At 34.7% G+C, this 27,500-nt stretch overlaps 1 protein-coding gene across 1 annotated transcript in view; it reads right to left on the minus strand.

Moving 5' to 3' along the window:
- Positions 1-27,500, minus strand: part of LOC115209527 (protein Wnt-7b-like) — a 134,738-nt gene that overhangs the window by 22,986 nt on the left and 84,252 nt on the right. The gene's annotated exons all lie outside the window — the stretch shown is intronic.

The raw sequence follows: 27,500 nt of genomic DNA on the forward strand, positions 1-27,500 counted from the left end.
ATATGTTATATGCCGAAACTGGTGTGTATATGAACTATGTAGTGGGTATGTACTGAATGATAATTGCAAGAAATTAAAAATTAATTCCAGAAAATTTTACACGTTTGGAAAATCTTTGCAGATCCTTCTGGTAATGCCAGTTAATACAAGAAGCAGAGAGAGAGAGAGAGGCGGGGGAGAGTGAGAGAGAATAAGAGAGAGGTGACAGAGAGGAAGTGAAAGAGAGAGTAGTCATAAAACTTATTGAATGTTATCGCTGGCTTTCTTTAATTTTCAGTTGAAAATTACAATGATGTTGATTGCGGCGACGACGATGACGACAACGATGATGATGATGGCTGTGATGATGATGATGATGAAAATGATGAGTGTGACAATGATGATGACAAAGCTGGTGGTGATGGTAGTGATTGAGATGATGTAGCTTTCGTAATAAATCATTTAGCCTTCTTCTGTGTTTTTTTTAATATCTTCTTTTAAGATAAACTACTTGTGAGAGTCAACGTGTAAAGAATGTGTGACAAGTTTATAGAATTGTCAGTCTTTCAAGCCACTACGGCTAATTCTCTCTCTCTCTCTCTCTCTCTCACTCTCTCTCACACACACACACTCTCTCTCTTCTCTTTCTTTCTCTTTCTCCTGCTGTCCAGTCGACACTGCACCTGTCACACATGAAGGAGCTTATGACATGTCTCTCAGACAAAACCATAAGTACATAGAAATAAATGTATACGGAGGATTTCTTTTCAGAGTGGTTTACACTTTACCCCCCCCCCCAAAAAAAAAACAAGTTTTGTTTCTGTGGTGTGAGTATTTAAAAACTTTTTTAGTTTGATATTTGCATAGCTATATAATCTAATGGGGATTAATTTGTCTTAGATACTCGCCTGGATCCAATTAGTACATTCAACTATTAATTCAACTATTACGCGAATATAAGCTAATCATGTGCATGTAAAAATTCTGTCTGCATCTCTCTTTCTTTCACTCTGTCTGTCTGTCTTTCTCTCTCTCTCTCTCTCTCTCTCTCCATATATATATATATATAAATAAATATATATATATATATATATATCTTATATTATATATATATATATATTCAAATATGAAATAAAAGCAACGCTGGTCCAATTAACATTACCAACTACATATACTCAATGGAAACAAACCATGTATTTGCCGGTAGGCTGTGAATAGTGGGGTGGCGAATACCCACTGAAAGCGCTGGGTATTAAAACACTTGAAGGTCATGGACAGGCAAGATGACTCACCTCTAATCCCGTTTAGGAGGGATAAATCACAAAAATGGCGAAACATCGCTGTCTATCACTCCTGGACGGGATTAAAGCTGAGTTATCTCGCCTGTCCATGACTTCCAGGTGTTGTAACACTTGGCGCTTTGAGTGGGTATTCCTCACTACGCCAGGCGCAGTCTGCCGGTATATACTCGTTGCATGCACGTTAAGTATTCGTAGTTGACATATATATATAGATATATATATATATATATATAGATATATATATATATATATATATATATATATATATATATATATATATATATATATGTAAACAAAGATAATGCGATACAATAAAATAATTATAATCGCGGTGTACCAGTACACGCCATATATTATACATATATCATTACATTCAAGGCGAAGAGTGCACTAGATACACAATAGCTGGATAAATTTAGTGAGATGAAAATTAAAAACTTTTACAAACTAATTTCTTATACTGCAGTTTCGCCAAATCAGTAATAAAAATAGTATTATTTACTAGGCTGGCTCTTCAGTAAGATTCCTGTTAATGATGGGAAGACCATATCAATAGACCCATGTGCGTCTATCGAAATGCCTTTCTAAACTATTCAAAACACTGCGCAGACTCAGAACAAACCCGACAAAATAGGGGATTGTGGTATATCGTCTAACGGTCAGAAATTTATCGAGAGAATATGTAAAAAAGATAAATGCGATACAATAAAATAATTATAATCGCCATATATATACATATATCATTACATTCAAGGCGAAGAGTGCACTAGATACACAATAGCTGGATAAATTTAGTGAGATGAAAATTAAAAACTTTTACAAACTTAACTTTTCTTATATATATATATATATATATAATTAAAAAGCAGCATAAATATCACAAAAAATGTTACTCAGAGTTTCACGTTCCCGTTTGTAGGACAGCAAAATTAAAGTTATAAGCAAACATATACAATTAGTTTAATGGATTAACATTTGAAAATGGTTTTGTATCATTGGTCCTTTCAACTAAAGAAATTTATGATATACATCTTCCTACATTACTTACTAGGTTCTTAAGTATTACGGGTGGATGATTAGATTCTTTGCTAATATAACATAGCTTTTCATTGGGCTTACGGTAGGGTCTAAATTTATCTAATTGTAAATCCAAGTTGACACCTAGAAAATCTACGCTTTTAAGGTTACTACCAAGCCTGACCTTTCTTTTTTAGTTTGACTACCATCCGTGCAACATCTCTATTCCCCCCTATGCCTGTTAAATATTATGTCCCTGCCGTAAAGGCTTTACTTTCACACACGCCAGCTTAATTTAATTTGTCCTTAGTCGAAAGACACCTGTTGCTATGTCCTGTTAATTGCATTTGTAATTGTGTAAGATTTCTGTTTTTTTTTTCCGTTCTTGTTTTCGCATACATTCGCTGCTTTCTTCCAAGGAATCTAATGCTCTTAGCTTAGTTTTTCCTTGGGGCTGGCCAGATTGGAGCAAGCCAAAATCTCAAAGATAATCTGGAACTCGACTGAGGATAGAAAACTCCGAATGAGCCGTCCTTTTTTTGCATCGTCTGTTGTCTGGATGTTTTGTTTTCCCTTTTTGTATCACCTAACTGTCCGGATGTTTTGCGTTCTTGTCTCATTTTTATATTATATATATATATATATATTGGATTCGCTAGTACTGGTTGTCTGGCATGGTTTGTCCGATGTTACAGATATCGGACGGGTATGTTTGACTCTTATTATTTTCAAATCTAAATCAGAAGAAATCTCTGAGCTGATGAAGGAAAAGTGGCGTTTAACCCACGAATCCAGAAACAGGCTGTCCTCGGGTATCTTATATGGATGTGATCTTTCATTGTTTTTCCCTTATACCTATGCGAGTTATTTTTCTGAGTATGCATTGTCTGGAGACTTTTACTTGCAGTTGAAGAAATAGCCAAATTTTTGGCTGCTATTTCTGATAAGTTCGGTGTGTGGTAAAGTGAATTTTTTACTTTACCATATTTTTATAAATTAATACCTCAAATATACCGTAAATGGTCTTTTTACATACCGAATACTGCTTGGTCGAATTGATTAACAATTAATTAATTCCACCCTTTTTTACTGACTATATATATATATATATATATTTATTATATATTATATATATTATATATATAATATATATATGTATATATATATATATATATATATATATATATATATATATATATATATTACGGAGATGTACTCGCATAGCAAGTAATTTGATCTGAGATCGTGTGCTTCCACGCTGCAATTGTATATATATATAATATATATATATGTATACACATACATATATATATGTATATATGTATGTGTGTGTGTGTGTTTAGACATATTGACACTTCAAACTAGTTAGAACTCGATATACGTAATACTGATTAGTGATTGACAAAAGAACAGGAGTTACGTAATAGACAAAAGATAAATCTCCTTTCCGAAACATATAGACTCATGAGGCCAGTTTCTCGGTTTCTGTGACTATTTATTCCCCTTTAGACGGTCGCCGCTCCGATTCAGGATTCCTCATCTTTGCCTGCTGAGTGGATTGGAGGAACGTGAAATGAAATGTTTTGGTCAAGAACACATCGTATCGCCCTGTCCAAGAATGGATAAAAAAATCGTACGATAATGAGTCCAACTCCCTAACATCTAAGCAACGCGTCGCTACCTGTAGTTACGTAATTATATTCCTTAAATTGCAGCGTCTGCTACAAGAAACTACATTCAGACCTTATTCATCTTAATGTCTCCGAGGAAGCTATAGGATGTTAGACAAACACTCAACTCAGAGTGCATTACTTCTTATTGCAGAAACAAGTTAATAATGGTTACTACGTAACTCTTGTTATTTCGACAGTCATTAATCTATATGTCTGTCTGTCTGCCTGTCTGTCTGTCTGTCTGTCTATCTATCTAACTGTCTGTCTGTCCGACTATCTGTCTGTCGGTCTATCTATATATCTATCTATCTGTACATATATATTACACATATATCTACTGCATACTTATAATAAATGAATAGTAGTTAAACAGAGGAAATCATACCAGTTCCAAATCAAGTTAATCCCCAATAAATTAAATAGCTATGCAAATAATCCACGTTGGGTGTTCCATAATTAAAGTGGCGTATAACCCTTCACATCCCCACTATATATATATATATATATATACATACACATATATACATATATATACATATATATAAGCATACACGTGTGTGTGGTTGGTTGTATGTAATATGTATATACATGCATTGTGAGTATAGAAGCGTCTGTATATAAATATATATAATATATATATATATATATACATTCCTTGATTATAATGAAATTATATAACTTTTTACATTTATATTTTCTTTTTTCTTTCGCGTTTTTTTTTTGGGTTTCAACGTTTATTCTTGAGTTACATTTATTTCACAACTGCTTTGTTCTAACATCATATGTTGAGAGTAAAATATTTGCATCGTTGCAAAGAAAAACATACTAGCCATTAAAAAGACAGATGCTCCATTGCATTTAATTTTTTGTTTATTATTATCTTATTTGGAAATCAGTGTAGATAGACTTTTACCCACTAACTTTTACAGACTCTCGTTAAAGTAGAGTAAACCGCTTACACGTTGCACTCTACATTCTGGACGGTTTGTCGTGTGGTCTACAAATTTCAGCGTTTGCTAAAACTGCTCTCAAACCGCTGTTCAAACCTAACCTCTGGCGTGATAACACTAGACATTAAATTTAGCTGTACTACAGTGAAGTTATGTCTGAGACTGCTCTGTAGCCGACTGGACAGTTAGTGTCGTATCAACTAAACGCTCCATTGTCTAATTAACATTGTATAAGTAACAATATTTTGCTGAGTTCCTGGTCTATTAATTAACTATGTGTTTTAAAATTATTTTCTCTTTTGCCAAACTTGCTGGTTACACTATAACCACATTACATATTACTAAAATATTATAGCGTATAAAAACTGTTCGTTACATAGGTATGATCACTTCACTGACATTTAACTTGAACGTATCTCTGGAATGAGCTACGTTCAAATCAGTTCCAATGGACAGCATTTGTGACTCTGTTAGGAAGTTGAATTCTGTATTTTTACCACTCGTCATCTCTCTCTATCTCTCTCTCTCACACACACAGACATACACTCTTTCATTCTGTTTATATATATATATAATATATATATATATATATATATATATATATATATATATATATATATATATGAATCTATGTATGTATGTTTACATACATGTGTGTATGTGTGTACATACATGCAAGCAAGAAGCATGCAGTCGGAAATTGAGAAACAAGACGCATTAGTACTGATACCGTCATGAACCAGCAACTGGGAAAATATTAGCAAAAATTCATACATTGTGGACAAAAGCCGAAGAACAGCCTGGTGAATACTGAAAGAGGTTAACTAGTTAGCATGGACTATTCTATTATTGCACTAACAATTGCTTACATGACAGAGGTATGCTAATATTGTGGAGTAAAGAGGTGAACTGATGAAGTACCATCAGCGTGTGGTTCCCATAAAACAGTTAATGTAACTCTATTGGTTTAACATACAGAGCTGCTGTTAAAGCTACTTCCACACGCTTCCTGAAGATGATCAAAATCAATAACTTTAGAAGACATCTTAGAAGACATCTTTCGGAAGTAACATTAAAATGCAAGGATATATTTCCACCTCAAGTAAACAATACTACAATTCTTGTAATTTTCTTATGTTGGACATATGCACAAACAAAACAAAAAAATACTTCTGAAGTTACATGAAGGGTACCAAATTTGAATCATACTGTGCACGTAAAAGATTTTCTGCGGCAGAAACAATCATGTAAAACGTATTAAGCATGTACTTGAAATTATTCGTACCGTGAACTTCAAAATAGTTATTGATGCGAGTAAGTGTTCTCAAATCCAACACCGTCAACATTTCAATAAAGCATCAACGGGAACACGGTAAAAAGGATATAGTTTTAAAATTTGGAAACAATAACATCAAGAGAATAAGGGAAATACACATATTATATGATGGTCTTTCATATTTGCTGATCCGTGTACCCTGAGAAAATAGACACTGTATTAGAATTTAAAACACTGAAGGAAAAATGTCGTGTATGGATTTTATACGCGCTACTTCATGGTTTGTAATAACATAAATTCTCCAACCACTCTTATAAATGACCGGCGGCTTTTTGGCAGCTTTAAAACAACAATCATTCATGATCCATCTGTGTCCTTAAAATTAAACGTTCCCTCTATGAAAATAATAAATGCGTGAATGGTATCTCAAAAAACTCACGAAAGAATCTCAGACAGGTAAAAATGCTTACCCACAAAACCGAAAGAAAACCATCGTGTTTTCTCTGTATGAAACTAATAGTAGCTCGAATTTAAATCCTGTGCATATTAAATCATACATACATATTTATATATACATATGCAGACACAAACACGCGCGCGCACACACACGCACACACATAGAGACACATACATGTATACGACTGGCTTATTCACACGTTCCGTCTACTTATTTCCACTCAAAAGTCATTGGTCAAATTATGTAACATACATTATAATTAACCGGTTATTTATAATTTTGATATTTCTTATAGTCCTGCAAAGAGAGCGTAGAATAAACAACCAAAATGTGGAGAGCATCTCAGGTAAAAATTCTAACTTTCTCATCTAATATTCAAATATGTCTACAGAAATTGGAACTGCAAGAGAGAAAAAAATATTTTTTCTAGGCTACCAATATATATATGTAAACATTATCACACTTATAATATGTGATGTGATTATGTACACTAGACTTCATATAAATATTATCACAATCGTTAGTCTGATGGTGTGAATTTACTAGAATATATATAAACAGTATCACAGTTGTTATTTAACTAGTAGTTTACTCTGGCTAAATAGACTTATGATCAAAGGGCTTCCAGGCATAACGACACCCATTTTTTTTATTTAGACTGTTGGATACATGTGTAGAAATTTAGCTGGTATTTCTATCAGGCTGAGTGATGCTACAGAGGCCTGCTATGTCTCAAAGCACTAGAGTACTGTATATAAAATGTCACACTCTTTCGTTAAGGTTGCGGTTTCAATTACATTGGGTAAATTATTGTCATTAGCAATCTTCTCATGTTTTATGTTACAAAGTACAATATATATATATATATATATATAATATATATATATATATATATATATATATATAGCCGTATCTGTTGCTCGACGACATAAAGTATATGAAACTGCACATAAACAATATCATAGGAAATATGTAACAATCACGGGTGTACTCTGCCTTATTGATGAGGTCCTTTATAACTGAAACATGTCCAGAATTACAGAATTGTCATCGTACTGCTACAGATCAAACCCACTAATTGCATTCCATACCTAATTAGAACTAATTTCAAAATTTGACAAACGGTCAGCAATTTCGGGGGAGGGGTAAGTCAATTTCATCGACCCCAATGTTTAAAGTTGACCTCAACGAAATTTGAACTCAGAACGTGTATACAGATGAAATGCCGCAAAGCATTTTGCCTGGTGCGCTAGTGATCCTGCCATCTAGCCGTCGACACCAGTACGTAACCGGTGCTTAATTTATCCGAAAGGATGAAAGGCAAAGTCGACCTCGGCGGAATTTGAACTCAGAACGTAGCGGCAGACGAAATACCTATTTCTTTACTACTCACAAGAGGCTAAACACAGAGATAACAAACAACGACAGACAAACGGATTAAGTCGATTACATCGATTGCAGTGCGTAACTAGTACTTATTTAATAGACCTCGAAAGGATGAAAGGCAAAGTCGACCTCGGCGGAATTTGAACTCAGAACGTAGCGGCAGACGAAAAACATGCTAAGCATTTCGCCCGGCGTGCTAACGATTCTGCCAGCTCGCCGCCTTTATGAATATTATTTTCAAAATTTTGCACAAGACCAGCAATTTCGGGAAGGGGGGAGGGGGTAAGACGATTACATCGATCCTATTACCCAACTAATACTTATTTTATCGATTCCAAGAGGATGAAAGGTGAAGTCGACCTCGGCATTTGGACTCAGAACGTAAAAGATGAACGAAATGCCGCGAAGTATATTGCATGGCGTGTTAAAAATTCCGCCAGCAGGCCGCCTTTTACCTAATTAATATTAAATGATTAAAGTCTGTGATGTCTCCGCCTTCTAGTATATTTTTTACTGGAATTAGTAATTTAAAAATAATTGTTCTCATCGCTGAAGTTGTAAAATTTATCTGTTCAATTAAAATATCTTGCCTAGCGTCATTCAGTTTGCCAGCCAGCGATCTTTAACATATATATATATATATATATATATATATATATATATATATATATATATATAATTTCAACAATTGAGGGTAAAATTAATTAATTATTAATCAAATTCACCAAGTATTCAGTATGTAAAGGGACCATTATAGGCGAATTCAAAATATTACATTATATATAAGGGCTTAGTAAAATAAATTACTTTGCCACATACTGAACTCATTAGAAATAGCAGCTAAAGAATTTCTTCAGCTATTTCTAATACTTAAAGAAGATCTCTCTCAGATAGTGTTTGCCTAAACTAACTCACAAAAGTATGGGGGAAAAAATATTAAAAAATCAAGTGCAAAGGTTATTTGAGAACGTACGTTTCTAGATTAGTCAATTCGACATTTCTTTCTTCAGCTCAGAATTCCTTGAATCGGATTTGGGAACACTGAAAGTCGGGAGCATACCCTTTCGGCTTCTAATCACCTCTAGAATTCTGCTCGAACTAAAAGTGCTATCAAATTCGAATATGCAAGCGAAGAATTTCTGCTCGAACTAAAAGTGCTATCAAATTCGAATATGCAAGCGAAGAATTTCTGCTCTGAGAGCAGAAATTCTTCGCTTGCATATTCGAATTTGATAGCACTTTTAGTTCGAGCAGAATTCTAGAGGTGATTAGAAGCCGAAAGGGTATGCTCCCGACTTTCAGTGTTCCCAAATCCGATTCAAGGAATTCTGAGCTGAAGAAAGAAATGTCGAATTGACTAATCTAGAAACGTACGTTCTCAAATAACCTTTGCACTTGATTTTTAATGTTTTTTCCCCCATACTTTTGTGAGTTAGTTTAGGCAAACACTATCTGAGAGAGATCTTCTTTAAGTATTAGAAATAGCTGAAGAAATTTCTTTAGCTGCTATTTCTAATGAGTTCAGTATGTGGCAAAGTAATTATTTTACTAAGCCCTATATATATATATATATATATATATATATATATATATATATATATATATATATATATGTATGTGTGTGTATATGAGTATGTATGTGTGTGAGTAAGAGTGTGTGTTTGTGTGTGTCTGCGTCTGTGTGAGTGTGTGTATTTATGTACGTATGCATGTAGGTAAGTAGATAGATAGCATGAGACGAACGATAGACACTTGCCAACGTTAGAGTCGGTGATTTCATCGTACATCAGATAACACGATCTTTAACGGTATTTCTTAAAAAAAAGTGAGAGAGGGTGAGAGAGAGAGAGAGAGAGAGAGATGAAGAGAAAGAAATGGAGAGAGAAGGGGGAGAGAGTTAGAACAGGAGACAGACAGTGTAGGAGAGAGAGGGAGAGAGAGATAGAGGAGAGAGAGTTAAAACATTTATTGACGTACATTTTGTTGGGTTAGCGTTAATAATTGAGGGTAAATCTAGTGGAGCATTGCCTCGGGGGTTATTACCCATAAGTAGATGATGGCTTAGGCGTCGTCGTCTGAGTTAATAATTCGTAATTGTAATATCGCTGTGACAGTCATTGAATGACATGACGCAATGTCTGCCCCTCAAATTACCCTCGCTTTATTCAATACCTTTAAGTATTATATTATCAAGCTTATGGCATGAGAGTCACCCTTTTACTTGGTTACGTTTCATTATTATCACTAGTCGTTTACTCTTTAAACTACGCTAATGTAGGTAGACACTGTTCAAGCAGCCTTTTCCCGTGTGAGCACAGTAAATTCATCAGAATTACGTACACATCATTTCCTACCCATGTAGACACAAAGTAAGCTGAAACTCAGGCGGTATTATTCTCTTCACCTTTTCGAGTGCTTTCCCTCCACCTTACACATCTCTTTCTCCTCACCCCTCCTTTTGTTGTGTCTTACTTTCGTCAATCGTTCTATCATCTACCGATCCATCTTTATTTCTCATATATATATATATATATATATATATATGGTGAGAATTTACAAAAACAAAAAACAAAAGACGAAGACGGGTGTGTAATAAATATATATATATATATATATATATATGTCATTGTAAATCTGTATTTGCGTCTGGTGAAGTCGACCAGCCTATCTATCTATCTATCTATCTATCTATCTATCTATCTCTATCTATCTATCTATCTATTTGCCTGTCTGTTAGTGTTCTGTAATAAACTTTGTTGCATGCATACACAAACACATGCTCACGCGCGCACACATCCACACACACATACACACGCACACACATTTAAAAAATTCATTCTATCATTTTATAATAGCTGATATGAATGATGGTTGGTTTGTTGGTTAGATTCTCCAGTCATATTTTACATCACAGAGAGAGAGAGAGAGAGGAGAGAGAGAGAGAGAGAGAGAGAGAGAGAGAGAGAGAGAGAGAGAGAGAGAGAGAGAGAGAGAGAGAGAGAGAGCGAGGCTAGAATAGAGATACAGAGGGAAATTAAAGTCGTTTGATGAACGTTGAAATTGATCAGCAATGCTAAAGGAATGGCAAAAAAATGATAAAAGCTACGTAGTTCATAGACGTGAAATAAATAACTCATACACACACTCGCGCACGCACAATCAGACACTCTTAAATACATAGAATCTTCTGTTTACCACACACACACACACGCACACACGCATAGCGACATTACTGTTTCAGCTTAAGGATGAAAGTGACAAATAGTTTATTCCTTTGTCATCTCGTTTTCTTATTACCGCTCTATACTCAACCAACGCTTCTTGATCGATATGTAATACTGTACACTTCGGATAATAATATATATATATATATATATATGTCATTGTAAATCTGTATTTGCGTCTGGTGAAGTCGACCAGCCTATCTATCTATCTATCTATCTATCTATCTATCTATCTATCTATCTATCTATCTATTTGCCTGTCTGTTAGTGTTCTGTAATAAACTTTGTTGCATGCATACACAAACACATGCTCACGCGCGCACACATCCACACACACATACACACGCACACACATTTAAAAAATTCATTCTATCATTTTATAATAGCTGATATGAATGATGGTTGGTTTGTTGGTTAGATTCTCCAGTCATATTTTACATCACAGAGAGAGAGAGAGAGAGAGAGAGCGAGGCTAGAATAGAGATACAGAGGGAAATTAAAGTCGTTTGATGAACGTTGAAATTGATCAGCAATGCTAAAGGAATGGCAAAAAAATGATAAAAGCTACGTAGTTCATAGACGTGAAATAAATAACTCATACACACACTCGCGCACGCACAATCAGACACTCTTAAATACATAGAATCTTCTGTTTACCACACACACACACACGCACACACGCATAGCGACATTACTGTTTCAGCTTAAGGATGAAAGTGACAAATAGTTTATTCCTTTGTCATCTCGTTTTCTTATTACCGCTCTATACTCAACCAACGCTTCTTGATCGATATGTAATACTGTACACTTCGGATAATATATATATATATATAGACTGGTTACCAGTAGGTCGTAGGATTATTCATTTACAGCTGAGTGGACTGGAGTAATATATGAAATGAAGTGTTGTGTACAAGAATACAACGCACAGCTAGTCTGGGAATTGAAACCTCTACCTTGCGCTAGTGAGTGCAACACTCTAGCCACTAGGCTTGCTTATGTATATATATAATATTCAATTATTGGTTTCAAATTTTGGAGCAAGGCCAGCCATTTCGGAGAGGGCTATACTAGTAGCTTGTGTGTGTGTGTGTGTGTGTTATGTACAGCAACCAACTTTATCCAGCTATCTATTAATGTATTTACCTTAATACTTATCTATCTGCTTGTCAATCTGTCTGTTTTTCTGCTTTTTTGTCTATCTATCTACCTGTCTATCTAAACACTTATTTATATTATCTATGTATGCAAATAACTTCGAAAATATTAAAATAATAATCAACAATATTAATTAGTTGAGGGTTTAAGTGTTTAACAAGAAATAATTACTAATTATTAACTTCATTAAGAAATTCTTAGGTATATATTTAACGGTATGTTAATCAGTCATTGTATTATAAAGTTTTGTGAATGAGCAAAAGGTAAATTATGGAGTTGAATTCTTTATCAACGGGATCAAATATCGTAGACAATTTGCGACTTAAGCACATCTTTATATATAAACGTAAGGTTGTGTGTCTGTCTCCTACGATTTAGATTCCTAACTACTTCTGGGTATTAGCGCGCGTCTACGATGTGTCTACGATTTAAAAAAAAAATTACCATCATTTTTTTCCATTTTAATGCATTTTTTCGCTATTTATATAAGGGAAGTAACTCTCTAAAAATGTCTACGATGAGTCAACGATTTAAAAAAAAATTACCATAATTTTTTTTCCATTTCTAATGCATTTTTTTGCTATTTTTTGGCTATAACTCTCTAAAAATGCTTATATAGTTATTTCCCTTACAAACCCGAGCAACGCCGGGCGATACTGCTAGTCATATATACAATACAGATTTTGGAGATGTGTAATAGGGGATTTAATTAGTATAAGTACATATGCTGAGTAAAACTTGCGGACGGATGAAATGCAAAATCTCCCTCAGGGAAATTTGAACTCAGAACCGAAAGGACAGTAACTAGATACCCCAAAATATTAGTTGTGCTTTGTGACAATTTTAAAGTTTCGAAGATATCATCATCAATTTTGCGAAAGCATTGCTATAACTTCAAGAAGGAAGAGAATAGTGTACGGAGATATTTAGTGCTGTGAGAAACAATCCTCCTTCTGTTCTCAGGCTATATTATTTTCAATCTCTTAAGGCGGCGAGCTGGCAGAAACGTTAGCGCGCCGGGCGAAATGCTTAGCGGTATTTCGTCTGTCGTTACGTTCTGAGTTCAAATTCCGCCGCGGTCGACGTTGCCTTTCGGGCTCGAAAAATAAAGTACCAGTTTCGCACTAGGGTCGATGTAATCGACTTAATCCGTTTGTCTGTCGTTGCTTGTCCCCTCTATGAATAGCCCCTTGTGGGCAGTAAAGAAATATGTATTATTTTCAATCTCTGTCCAGGCAGTTCTTTTCCACCCACCTGTACATGACTTGGCAGCTTGCTGATGCTGCTTTTTACCAGTTATTTTGATCAACTCCTTAAATCTCTATTTCAAATATGTCATCTTATGTCTAGGAGGTCCTTGTCAAAGTGTTCTACCTTCAAAGAAATCTGTAGTCCACAAGCGTAGAACATCTCATCGAGCAAACGAGGAGGCCTCTGCTTGAGCTCACGAACCTATACACGATCACTTAGTCTGAGAGAAAAGATAGACAATGGATAATGAAGTCTTAGATACACTGTCTGGGACATAAAGACAGTATGGCACGTTGGATCACCTATGAGCATAAGTTTTCTATATCGCAGATGAGTAGGATGTTAAGGTCGCGTCGAAAAAGCCTTTCATCAAAGGTCTACGGGCTTAAGTGCAGGTGGTGTTAAACGATGATATATTTTAAAAAAAAACATGTGGTCTTAGGTTCGATCCTTTCCCATGGTACGTGAAGCAATTACTTTTTATCACAACCTTGTGACTGAAACTGCATGGATGGAATCTGCATAGAAGCCCTTCGGAAGGATCGTATCTGTGATTCAAAAGGACAGCCTTGTCACACACTGGGTTGAATTGGTTCTGACTAGGGACTACATTAAGCATACATGTAATTGTGGAAAACTCAACAAACCATTTACATGCTAATTCAACGTGTCTGTCGTTTCTTTGATTAAACAAGCAGGACAGACATCATCGGAAAACAATGCACATCCTTTCACAATATAATTTCATTTGTTACCGAATAACGGAGATACTCAAGGATCTGCGAGTATAGGCAAAAAAAAGGGGCTTGATAATTGAATGGTATTAACACGAAATAACTTGATTAGTAAATGCAACTAGTGCGATGTCTTAATTTTAATATGTTTTCTGTCATTTTGAGTTAAAAGCTTGTCTTTGCACGTGAATCCGAAATCAATGCTAAATGCACTGAATAACATGAGATAAGAATAAAACCCTGGCTCAGCGTGCGTTTTTTTTTAAGATGTCATCTACGTTTGGGCAATCAATTAAACATAACCCGTTGCAATAAGTCTTGTCTCATATAAACGCCAACTGCCAGTTAAACTGATGACAGATATAACTGAAGCATAAATATACTATTACTGGAGCATAACAAACTAATCGATTCGATACAACTCTAAACAGTTGATTTGAATCTGTCACATGTTCCACAGTCTGTGGAGAGTTTATATGTGGTGAATGATATTTGGATGGTAGACGAGTTTAATTGTTTGAATGACAATATTATCTAGTTTTATTCGGTTGATATATTGAAAAGAAATTTTCTTTTCTTTACATAAAACTTCTGGGAGAGTGAGGTGAGGAAGACGTACACAATTTTCTTTATAAATACTGAAAGAAAAAAAAAAGAAATTATGCTTCAAGTGTTCCTTATTAAAATATGAAATTAACGGTTAACATCTTTTTCAAAGAAGAAAAAAAAAATAGAAAGAAACAAAAGGGTCTATAGAAATAAATAGATAATGGTCGATGTTTCTATTTAAAAAACCGACTATCGGATCCCTCTTTCCGTTCTGCATCATTTAGAAGAAAATAGTTTAATATTCCACCCAATCAATACACTATTATTATTATTATTATTATTATTATTATTATTATTATTATCATCATTATCATTATTATTGAAAGCAATCTCCCAAAAATAAATAAATATATATGTTAAGGAGGCGAGAAAGAACAAATTGGCCAGAAGTCCGTCTAATCCATCTTGAATTCAGTTCTATTATATGAATCTATAACACAGCATTCTTAATTCTTTTTCTCCCTCCTCCAAACGGTTCATCTGCAACGTTTCCAGTATGGTGGGCAAGCCATGTGTGTGCAGTAGTATCAGCCTGCTTCATTGAAACGCAGTTCCGCTTCACTTCTTGTGACGGTCCGTCTGTTCCGTGCGTGTGTGCTTGATGCATCATTGTTGTCGAGATATCGATACGGTCGACTGACTGGATAAATGAATGAATGTGTCAGGGGACCGATGGATGGGTGGATATATGAATGAATGGATGGAGGGATGGATGGCTGGATGAATAGACAAGAGGGTTGGATCGATGTTGTTTGTATGACTGGAAGTCGGTTGGTTGATCTGCGGCTGTTTATTGAGACATGAGGTGAGTATAGTAAGCAAAATAGATGTATGTATATATATATATATATATATATATATATACAGAGAGAGAAAGGAGAGAGAGAGAGAGAGAGAGAGAGAGAGAGAGAGAGAGGGAGTGGGCTAAAGAGATAGAGAGAGAAGAAATGTGGACGCATAGGTAGAACGGAAAATTAAAATAATTTTTTTCAAAAATTTGTATGATAAAAGAGCGGAAAGGAAGAGAAAAATATCTAGGAGAAAAGGAGGACAATGGATGAGAAATATAGTGAAACAATTTTTTTATTCTTGAAGAAGCAGTTGATATGAGACATAAATAAATGTGATATCTATCTATCTATCTATCTATCTATCTATCTATCTATCTATCTATCTATCTATCTATCTCTACCTACGTGTCTGCTCGGGTGTACAATGATAGTACACTATCACTGAACGATTTTATTGCCGCTAAACTTATTGAACATGCTAAACCTATTGAGCATTGCAGAAGAATTATGAAAATAAGATTTTAAATAGAAATAATGCTAAAATTCATCTTCAGCTGTACACACAATCCTGTAACATAAATAACAAAAGTTTTGAACAAGCAACTATATATAATACTCCATGAGCATATAAACCAACAATTTATTGTGCAAAAGCGTTAATTGCCGATTATTCAATTTCCAAAGAATATATTGGATTAATTGAGAATTTAATCCAATTTCTTTACTGAAATATATGTGGTATTTAACAAATACTGTTAGGCAATATAAAATGATTTGGAATATAACGGACCAAAATTAACAAATAGGGTAGTCGCATTAGTCTCTCTACCTCTGACAAAATGAATGTTTTGTTTCATAAAACTTCATATACACCCAGCAATACACACATATAGATACATACGTATATACATATACATGTAATAACTATTTCTACTCGAGGCACAAGGCCTTGAGAATTTTAGGAGGAAGGGAGCTAGTCGATTACATCGACCCCGATGCGCAACTGGTACTTATTTCATTGACCCCGAAATGATGAAAGGCAAAGTCGACCTCGGTGGAATTTGAACTTAGAATGTAGCGGCAGACGAAATACTTATTTCTTTACTACCCACAAGGGGCTAAACACAGAGAGAACAAACAAGGACAGACAAACGGATTAAGTCGATTATATCGACCCCACTGCGTAACTGGTACTTATTTAATCGACCCTGAAAGGATGAAAGACAAAGTCGACCTCGGCGGAATTTGAACTCAGAACGCAGTGGCAGACGAAATACTGCTAAGCATTTCGCCCGGCGTGCTAACGATTCTGCCAGCTTGCCACCTTACATGCATATATGTTATAACATACTTAACGCATGTATGTGTGCGTCTGATTCTTATTGCAAGCTTTGTGTGATGACTGATAACATTTAAGTCCATTCTATGTTAAACCTATCACACGTAGACATTCACTAACAGGTGAACATTTTATTCAGCTATGATAAATAAACACCAAAACTCCCTTTCGCAATGAAAATTGTGAATCTTTTTTTCTGTGAAAGCTGTCGGTTGTTACAATCACCGACATCGAAAGTGTAAGTTTTTCGTTTCAGTAGATCAAATTATGCTTTAGTTACCGAATTGCTATCACATCTGGTGCTTCAAATGACTCAAAATGTTGGTTTTCGGTTGTATGGATAATGTACGTGCGTGTGTATGTGTGCATGTGTATGTGTGTATGTGTGTTTGTTTTGAGTTAACTTCACGACACAAATGAAAACGAAAGTAGAAATAAACGAATAAACTAAGTGGGCCAATAAATATATGAAGTGATAGATAAAAAAAGCGATAAATATATATAAGATAAATAAAGGAACGGACAAAGGAGGTAAAGGCTGAAAGTCACTGGTCGTTACTTATATTTACGTTTTCGTACATAAATGTTTGCGCATGCGTCTATGTTTGTGTGTGTATGTGGATCAGCGTGTGTTTCCTGTATGCTTGTTCTTAAGTAGCTGAACAGAGTTATTAAACATCCGCTCATCCGTGGCTTAATTACATGATAGCGAAACATCCCCTCGTTTATAGAATAATATCGTTTGGCCAACATAATGTCCTGACGCTATTATTGGAGAATGTTGGCGGAGCAGTTGGTAAGAGTGGGGAAGGCGGCTGGTGGCAAGAGGGTGAAGGATGTAATAGCATAATAAAATGCGTGTGTGGTGGTAGAAGAAGAAGAAGAAGAAGAAGAAGAAGAAGAAAGGGAGGAGAAGGGATTCAAGGTAAGAGAGAAGCGAAGAAAATATGTCGCCAAGGAAAATCAATGGAGACGGATCGTATCAGCAGACAAGAGAAAAAGGAAAGCAAGCACTTCATTTACATAAGTTCAATAATATGTGTGTGTGTGCACGTGTGTGCAAGTGGATATATATATATATATATATATATATATATATATATATATGTGTGTGTGTGTGTGTGTGTGTGTGTGTGTGTGTGGTGTGTGTGTGTGTGTGTGTGCGTGTGTGTATATCCCCACTTGGTGAGTTATAGTAAAAAATACATAAATAACGAAAGAAAGAAAATGCACACAATTTCTATATATTTTTATATATTTCATAAGACAGAATATGTGTGTGTGTATATATATATATAGAGAGAGAGAGAGGGGGGAGAAAGATAGATGGATAGATTGATTGAGTGAGTGATTGATTGATAAAGCGACAGATATGTTTAGTGTCCGTTGTTACTTCTGTACAGCACATGCAGACCGCCGTTAGATATTGTGTATACACACTCATACGTATGGTGATTGCTCCATTTTCAGAGATGACTGCCATCTCCATGCGGTTCTTCCTTGTCAATACCATTTCTGACTTTCCCTCCATGATCTCTCAGATGACTGTTCAGTCCCGTTGCAGATCAATCATTGCATCACCTTTTATTTTTCCTTTCGAAAGCAGAAAAAAAAGAACCCACATTTTTCTATAGTTAAAAACAGAAAAAGTCTTGGTATAATATTTGTTTCAGAATTTGGCACAAGGTTAGCAAATTCGGGAGAGGAGATAAGTCGATTAAATCGACTCCAATCTTCAACTAGTACGTATTTTACCGATTCCGAAACGCAAAGCTGACCTCGGCGGAATTTGAACTCAGAGTATGAGGACGGATGGAATACTGCTGAGTCCGGCGTGCCAACGATTCTGCCACCTCTCCCCTTTAAGTCTTGTCATTATGTTATCACTGACAAGGCGGTGAGATGGCAGAATCGTTAGCACACCGGCCGAAATGCTTAGCGGTATTTCGTTCTGAGTTCAAATTCCGCCGAGGTCCACTTTGCCTTTCATCCTTCCGGGGTCGATTAAATAAGTACCAGTTACGCACTGGGATCGATATAATCGACTTAATCCGTTTGTCTGTCCTTGTTTGCCCCCTCTGTGTGTAGCCCCTTGTGGGTAGTAAAGAAATAGGTATTTCGTCTGTCTTTACGTTCTGAGTTCAAATTCCGCCGAGACTGACTTTGACTTTCATCTTTTCGGAGTCAATAAATTAAATACCTGTTGCGTACTGGGGTCGATGTAATCGACTGGCCCACTCCCCTCAAAATTTCGGTCCTTTTGCCTAGAATAGAAACGATTATATTATCACTGACGGTTGCTGCCGTGACACGTTATAGAATAATTAAAAGAAAATAGTGAATACTTGAAAAATCAGTGTATTAATTATAGATATCTGTATGATTGAATATTTAAATAACCCATCTATCAATATTTAACTAAACCAATTTTAAAAAAAAAACACATTTAATCTTGTGTTCCTAAATCTCTTCGAGAGAGGGGCGGGGGTAAACAAGTGAGAATGAAATGAAAGAAACAACATTTTAATAAACGTTATTTTCCTCGTGAAATTAGGCGTGTCATTCAGAAAGCCAAAGGGCCGCAATTTGCCCATGATTGGTTTTATCGATAATTTCAATGCTAGTTCTTTATTTGGTGACTGTTCAGAATGGTAATGTAGTCCACATGTATTATATCTGGAAGAAAATGGAATGGTTATGAGGTGGAACACTTCGTTCTCACAGTTTGGTTCAATCAGTGTTGATCCGGGGATGAAACAAAAAAGCAAAAGTAAGCATCTTTCCTTTTTTTTCCGGCCCACTAATACTTGCTTTTACTGTTGCAAACTTATGTCTCATAATTCAACCCTTACTTAAGGGGATTAGTTTCTTTTAGAGGATCATTAGATAAGAGGATGCTTACTATACAGGGAACAAGAAGATTTGAATAGCTTTAATTCAGTTATTTTACTACTTTCACTTGCTATAGTCTGGCAATGCTGCAGCACTACCTTTAAGGATATAGTCAATTGCATCGATAGCAATACGTATTTTATCGATCGCAACTTATTTTATAAGCATCGACAGGATGAAACACAAATTAACTTGGATTGGTTTTGAACTCAAACCATGAAAGGAAATAATCAAACGCGAGAGGCATTTTATCTGCTACTCTTACGAATCTGTCATCCAGCTGCTAGTTGTGAGTTAAAGACGTTGACTTCAAGCAATTAAAGATAAATATTCAAATAGATTAATGATTTTGAACTGTTATAATCTTGTAACAAAGGCTATGCATTCACGCTTGTCTCTGATAGATTATAATCTCCACCCACCTCTTAAGAATATATAAACATATATTCCCTTAGTCACATTTATTCTTTAGCTTTGTCCATACTGTTATGACTACAGTCCAGAGAAAGCAGACGAAAAGTCTAGCAACAACTAAAAAGACGTACATCAAACTCAGTGTATCTCCAATGACGTCATGGTTTTTACCATGTGGTTGGAATCTTCACAGTTAGCCATAACTCACATTTTCTCCCCTCCTCTCTCTCCTCGCTCTTTCTTCGTCTCTCTCTCCCTCCCTCTCTCTGTGAGTGCACGGGTAACTATGAGAAAGATTTATGATTTTACGCAAAAGGCAAATTTTTTCGTCAGTCAAACTGTTAAGAGTAAAGTTTTGAAAACTCTAGAAAGCATGCAGTATGCATATACATATCTATAAGTACATACATACATACATACATACATACATACATACATACATACATACATACATACATACATACATACGGCTGTGTGGTAAGAAATTTGCTTCCAACAACATGGTTCCTGTTTGAGTTCCACTGCATGACATCTTGGGCAAGTGTCTTGCTCAGGTGTCTCAGACCGACTAAAGCCTTGTGAGTGGATCTGGTGGACGGAAACTGAAAGAAGCCTGTCGTGTATATATATATATATATATATATTATATATATATATATATATATATATAATATATAATATATAATATATTATATATATATATTATATATATATATATATAATATATATATATATTAATATATATATATATATAATATATATATATATATATAATATATAATATATATATAATATATATATAATATATATATATATATACTATATATATATATATATATATATATAATATATATATATACATACATATATATACATGTGTGTGTGTGTTATATCTGTCTCCCCCAACGCTTGACAATAGGTGTTGGTTTATTTACGTTTCCGTAACCTTGCGGTTCGGTAAAACAGACCGTGCGCGCGCGCACACACAAGTATGTATGCATGATTGCATGTGTATGTGATTGTGGGTATGTATGTGTGTCAGTAAATGTGCGTATATGTATATCCACTTATTACTCTAATCTCTAACTCTCCCCTTTCTGCAAGACCAGATTTGCTCCGTATTCTCTATCTCAATTATCTATTACGACTCAGTAATGACTAAATGTAAGTATTAGAAGGGTCCCAATTTCAACAGCAGCGCTTAATGAATTTTTAGCAGCATGGAATAGCACGCAGGTCCCTCCCACTGACGATACGAAAGATGCAGTAGTGCAAGAAGTTAAGACCGAGAGAGTTACTGGGTCACAAAATTTTGGCGATAACATGATGATGCGGTTCTGCCGTGTCTTGTCGAAAATGAAATGCTTTCTCTCGATTATGTAAGACTTGTACCTGATCGCCTAATACATCGCACACCTCGTTGTGGACTCCGTGAACCTAATATGTTCTATGCTGTCCCTTATCGACCTACTGCGGTTGTTATTGAAGATGTCCTGGGCGAGCTTAGCTGTTTTAATGACGTCTGACTAGGGAGAATATTTCGTTCTCTTGACCGCAGATGACTCATCGCTGTCAGAGGTCCCTAGATTTTCAAAACCCTGCGAGCGAAGGCCTGGCTACGGAAACTGGCGATTTCAGAATTGTTGTAGTTAGTGTCCAGAGCTACAATTACGGCGCACATTTTTGTTTTCTACGTTAGATTTGAATTTCCATACTGATGCTGTCTATTAGACTGAAACAAAATTGAGAAATTTGGCATAAAACTACTCCAGTTTATGGTCCGATAAAGTTAAATCACAAATACACATGGCCTATATATAATATATATATATATATGTATATATATATATAATATATATATATAATATGTATATATATATATATATAATATATAATATGTATATATATATATAATATATATATATATATATATATATATATATATATATATATACATGCATCATATATATATATATATATATCTATATATATATATATATATATAATATATATATATAATATAAATTAGAGATAAAAACCACTTTTATGCAATTCAAATAATGATAGACATAAACCAAAACATAAAAGCAAATAAAATATATTTTTATAAAACATATAACTAGATCACAAAAATGAATAATCAATATATAATAAGTAAAGAAAATTAAATTTAATTGTAATTCGAATTGAATTATAGACATAAAACGTACGTAGTTTTTCTTACTTATTATATATTGATTATTCATTTTTATAGTTTTTGTGATCTAGTTATATGTTTTATATAAAAATATATTTCATTTGTTATTTATGTTTTGATTTATGTCTATCACTGTTTGAGTTGCATAATAGTGGTTTTATCTCTAATTTATATTTTATATATTTATATTGTGAAACTTGATTTAATACTAAATTGAATTCTTTCCTGTAAGTTTGGAGTTATACTCCCTAATATTATATGATATATATATATATATATATATATATATATATATATATACGCGCATTCACGGACTCTTACTCTCGCTCTCACACACACATTGGAAACCCGATGTAGCGAGAGAAGCCTAACTTTGAATCAACTCAGCTACTTGTACTCTTCTATATTTTAAAATCCTAACATGCCTGTATGTGGGGGTGCGCTGTGTATATAAGCCTGTGTGAGCGTGCGCACTTGTGTGCACGTGTGTGTATGTGTGTGTATGTGTGTCCGTGCGTGCGCGTGTGTATGTATGCGAGTCTTTTGTGTAAAATGTTCCCAAGTAATTTGCCTGTACCAACCAATATTTTATTATTATCAAGGTGAAAGAGGTGCGCTGGCAGTATAGTTAGCATGCTGGACAAAATGTATAACGACATTTCTTCCGGCATTAAGTTCTGAGTTCAAATTCCGCCAAGGTTGACTTTGTCTTTCATCCTTTCGGAATCAAGAAAATAAGTACCAGTCGAGCACATGGGTCGATATAATTGTCTACTCGTTACCCATATAATTGCTGGTCTTGTGCCAAATTTCGAAGAAAAGGCAGCGATCTGATAGAATCGTTAGCACATCGAAAAAGATGAGCGGTATTTCGTCTGTCCGTACGTCCAGAGTTCAAATTCCGCCGAAGTCAACTTCGCCTTTCATCGTTTCGAGGTCGATAAAATAGGTACCAGTCAAGCCCTGGGGTCGATATAATCGACTATACCCGTCCTCAGCATTTTAGGCCTTATGTGTATAATAGAAAGAATTATCAATATCAGTATCATTATTTTTTGCAGATAGTTTTCAAGATTTTACAGTTTGGGATTTGAGCGGGATTCCATTGCGACATGTAAGAAACCAAGCAATCACGTAGAGCAAATATGAGGATCGTTTTTTAAGTATCAGAAGCGAGTTGCAAGTGCACAAGAAACTGCAGAAGCATATTTACAAAGAAAATATAATTAGTCTTTCATGTTACAATTTCACAGGGTTGCAAGCTTATATTAAGTTACTCTTTTGGTGTTAACATTTTTATTTCTTTTAATTTTTGGAAAATGGGTTTTTGGAGACTTCGTCAGCAGGTGGCTTCAAATTTCACTGAGGCTGAAATTTTGTGCATGAACAAATTGTTCCTCACCCTAACAAACAAGCTCTCTTACTGATTTGTAAAAAAAAAAATTAAGATCATACTTAAATATATGATGCATTGACATTAAATTGTGCTGAATAAGGAATAAAACCAAGTGAAAGATAAAAAAAAAGCTACGATCTAAATGACGCTTATAAAAACATTCTTACTTATTAGTCATTTCTATTTTATAATAATAATAACGGTTTCAGATTTTGGCTCAAGGCAAGCAATTTTGGAGGAGGGCACAGTTGTTATTGTTTAGCCCCAGACCAACCATGGTTGAGAAGAATTTTGATCAAAAGTATTCTAATAATAGTCCTTTCATTAAGTGAGAATGACTAGGTTATCCAATATTTCCCGTTCCCATTTCAGATGTGACTGGAGGAAGGCTTCGGTGCTGTTTAGCAAGCCGAATGACTACGCAGTTCCTTTTATCTATTTTGGTGAGGTGGGGTGCAAGACAAGAGATTGTTTCTAGCTAAACAAAGACCAGAATGTAGTTTCCATTCTCATTTGAGACCTTTTCACTCCAAGTTTGCCACTAATTCACTTTTCTAAAATATAAGCTTGTGTGGACGAAGTTATTTTGGATCCAACATTTAGTTATTCTATACATTAGCGCAACAAATGGCTGCAAATTACTTCACTTTTGGCATCGAGATATGTTAATTGGTGATTGACACAACAAATTTGAGAAGTGAAAATAAAATAAGAAAATTATATATATCGATAAAAACAATTTTCTCGGAGTTAAACTTAAACTCTGTGACATTGGCCTACACCAACACCAACATTAACAGCATTTATTTAAAATAGTGATAGTTTTATTTTCCTCATAAAAACCCATGCTTACTACCTCTGTCTCTCTCTCTTATGCGCGCATATGCATATCCATTAATGATACAGAATAGCGTATTGAATGTAATGGGCGTGAAACAATTTCTGTGTATTTTATGAAACAAGTATAATTCCAAAGGGAATTGATGATGTATACGTGTTACGAATGAGAGTGAATACATTAGTTTTCTTACAACAGCAAGTCATGGCCACTTCATATAAGTTATTTCAGCAAAATTTGGGTAAGTATTAACATCATCATATGACCAACAGTAGTGAATTGATAGGGCAGCAGATTTCGGGTAGAGAAATACTAAATGCTTGCCCCCGGGAGTAAAAAACAAACAAACAAAAACTAGCAAAATTAAAGAATAAATGATCATAAGTTTAAGCGTCTGCAAGCAAGGGCCAGTTATTGTTGTTATTTAGCTCTAGATTAGTCCTATTCGAGTAGACCTATGACCAAGGTCGTCCCAGTAGTTACCATCCGGCAATTTCTGTTTATTCTAAATTTACATTGTCAAATGTTATCTCCCGTTTTAAAGAGGGCAGGGTGAGATTTAAAGGAAATGTGGCTACTATTTCTTGCAAGTCGAGCGACCAAGTGGAAATTTCTTCGTCTGCTCGCATTGGAATGTGTCAAATAAAATAATAAGTTTTAGGTCAACGAAGGTTGTGTTGCGGGCAGAAAAGAGGTAACAGCTAGATTGAATAGCACCTGTTTTATGGCTATTTAGTAGTTCATTATCATAGCGCTATACAAATTATCCACCGATTATAGATTCTGAATTTCTTCTCTAATAATCGTTTTCTTTTGCCCCATACACAGAGATTATGGACTCAAACTGAATTATTCATACGAAGGAAAGGTGTCTCAATAACTGCTACGGGGAAATGTTAAAAGAGGTGGTCCCAAATATATGGAGATCAGTGATAAGTGATAAAGTCTGATTGATAGCGTTTCCTGGACTACAGTAATATTGTTACATTAAGTTATATTGCTTTTATCCACCTTCATTCTGACTACTGTCGAACTTTTTACACCCCGAATTAAATTACCCTTCTACTCACTTGACTTAACGAGTAGAGCCTGAAATGCTATTATCGTTATATGCAAGAGTTATAACTGCTTCTCCCACTTTCTTCTCTTTTGTCAAACAAACCAATCATTTTAATAATCTACGCACTGATGAACATGCCTACAAAGTTGTCCATGGAAAAGGAAACCAAGCAAGTGTAATACATATGTTCATCCATATATTTATGGACATTACACACACGCAAACACATTATACTGAAACACGCACATACATACATATATAAATATGATTTCTAATTTAGCACGAGGCCAGCAATTTTAAGGTGAATAGGATTAGTCAAAACTATCGACCACCGTACATGACTGGTATTCTATTTTAATCGTCCCCAAAAGGATGAATGTCAAATTTGAACACAGAACGTAAAGAACTGTAAAAACTGTTCAAGGAAATTTGCCGTGATTTTATCCGACTGTGTATTTAACTGTCGATGCATACACCCAAACGTGTGCATCTTAAGAATGTCTGTGTGTCTGTATGCATGTATGTGCATGCATACATACATTCATATATATATATATATATATATATATATATATATATATATTATATATATATATATATATATATATACGTGTACATGTGTTAAATATATGTGTTGGCGGTCTGAGTTAGCCCTTAGCAACAAGTTAACAACACGAGCAGCCAATGATAACCACAGGAATAATAAACAATGACGACCACGACGACATTATTGATGATGATTAGAGTCAGGAGAAGGAAAAAGGAAAAAAGTGGGGGCAGGGTAACAAATAAGTAGGTAAAGAAAATGATACCGAGAAAAAGAAGAGGAAATACGAAAGTGGAGTTTAAACAGAGGGAACCAAAAATAGATCATCCTGTAACGATCAAAATTATTTTAAAGCAACGATACAAATAAATTCATCGTGTTCTTGTTTAGTCCCAGGTTAACCTTAATAAAAGAGACTTATGACCAAAGGTCATAAGTTTAATGGTTTAATCTTTTATTTTTTCCATCATAGAATGTACCTAGGTTTCTCGTTAATGTGCATGATTTTGAACACGACAATTCTCAGCTCACTTGCAGTAGTATATCAAAGAAAATATTAGATAGCTGTATGTCATAGGATTTCTGACATCACCGGCAGTATTATTACCAAAAAGAGATAGCAAAAATATCTGTTCGTTATTGGTGAGAGGTATATATGAAGCGAAAGTATTGATTGGGTATTATATGATGGTTGATAATTGATTTAGGTATGTTTCTCCATTTTCTCATTTTGTATATATATATATATATATATATATATATATATATATATATATAATCTTAATCGCTGTACATGTCGTAACTCCTGATATGGAAATGAGTAGTAGGTGGGCAACGAAAGATAATGAAGAATATCAAGATCTACGACATGTACAGCGATTAAAATTATATATATATATATATAATATATATATATATATATTGCCATGCCATACAATCAATAATAGTTTGAATTACAATACGTGACTCTAAAGTATCGCTTCATAGATACCTCTCACCAATAACGAACAG

The sequence above is a fragment of the Octopus sinensis genome, linkage group LG3 (assembly GCF_006345805.1).
Source record: "Octopus sinensis linkage group LG3, ASM634580v1, whole genome shotgun sequence".
In the NCBI taxonomy this organism is placed as follows: Eukaryota; Metazoa; Mollusca; class Cephalopoda; order Octopoda; family Octopodidae; genus Octopus; species Octopus sinensis.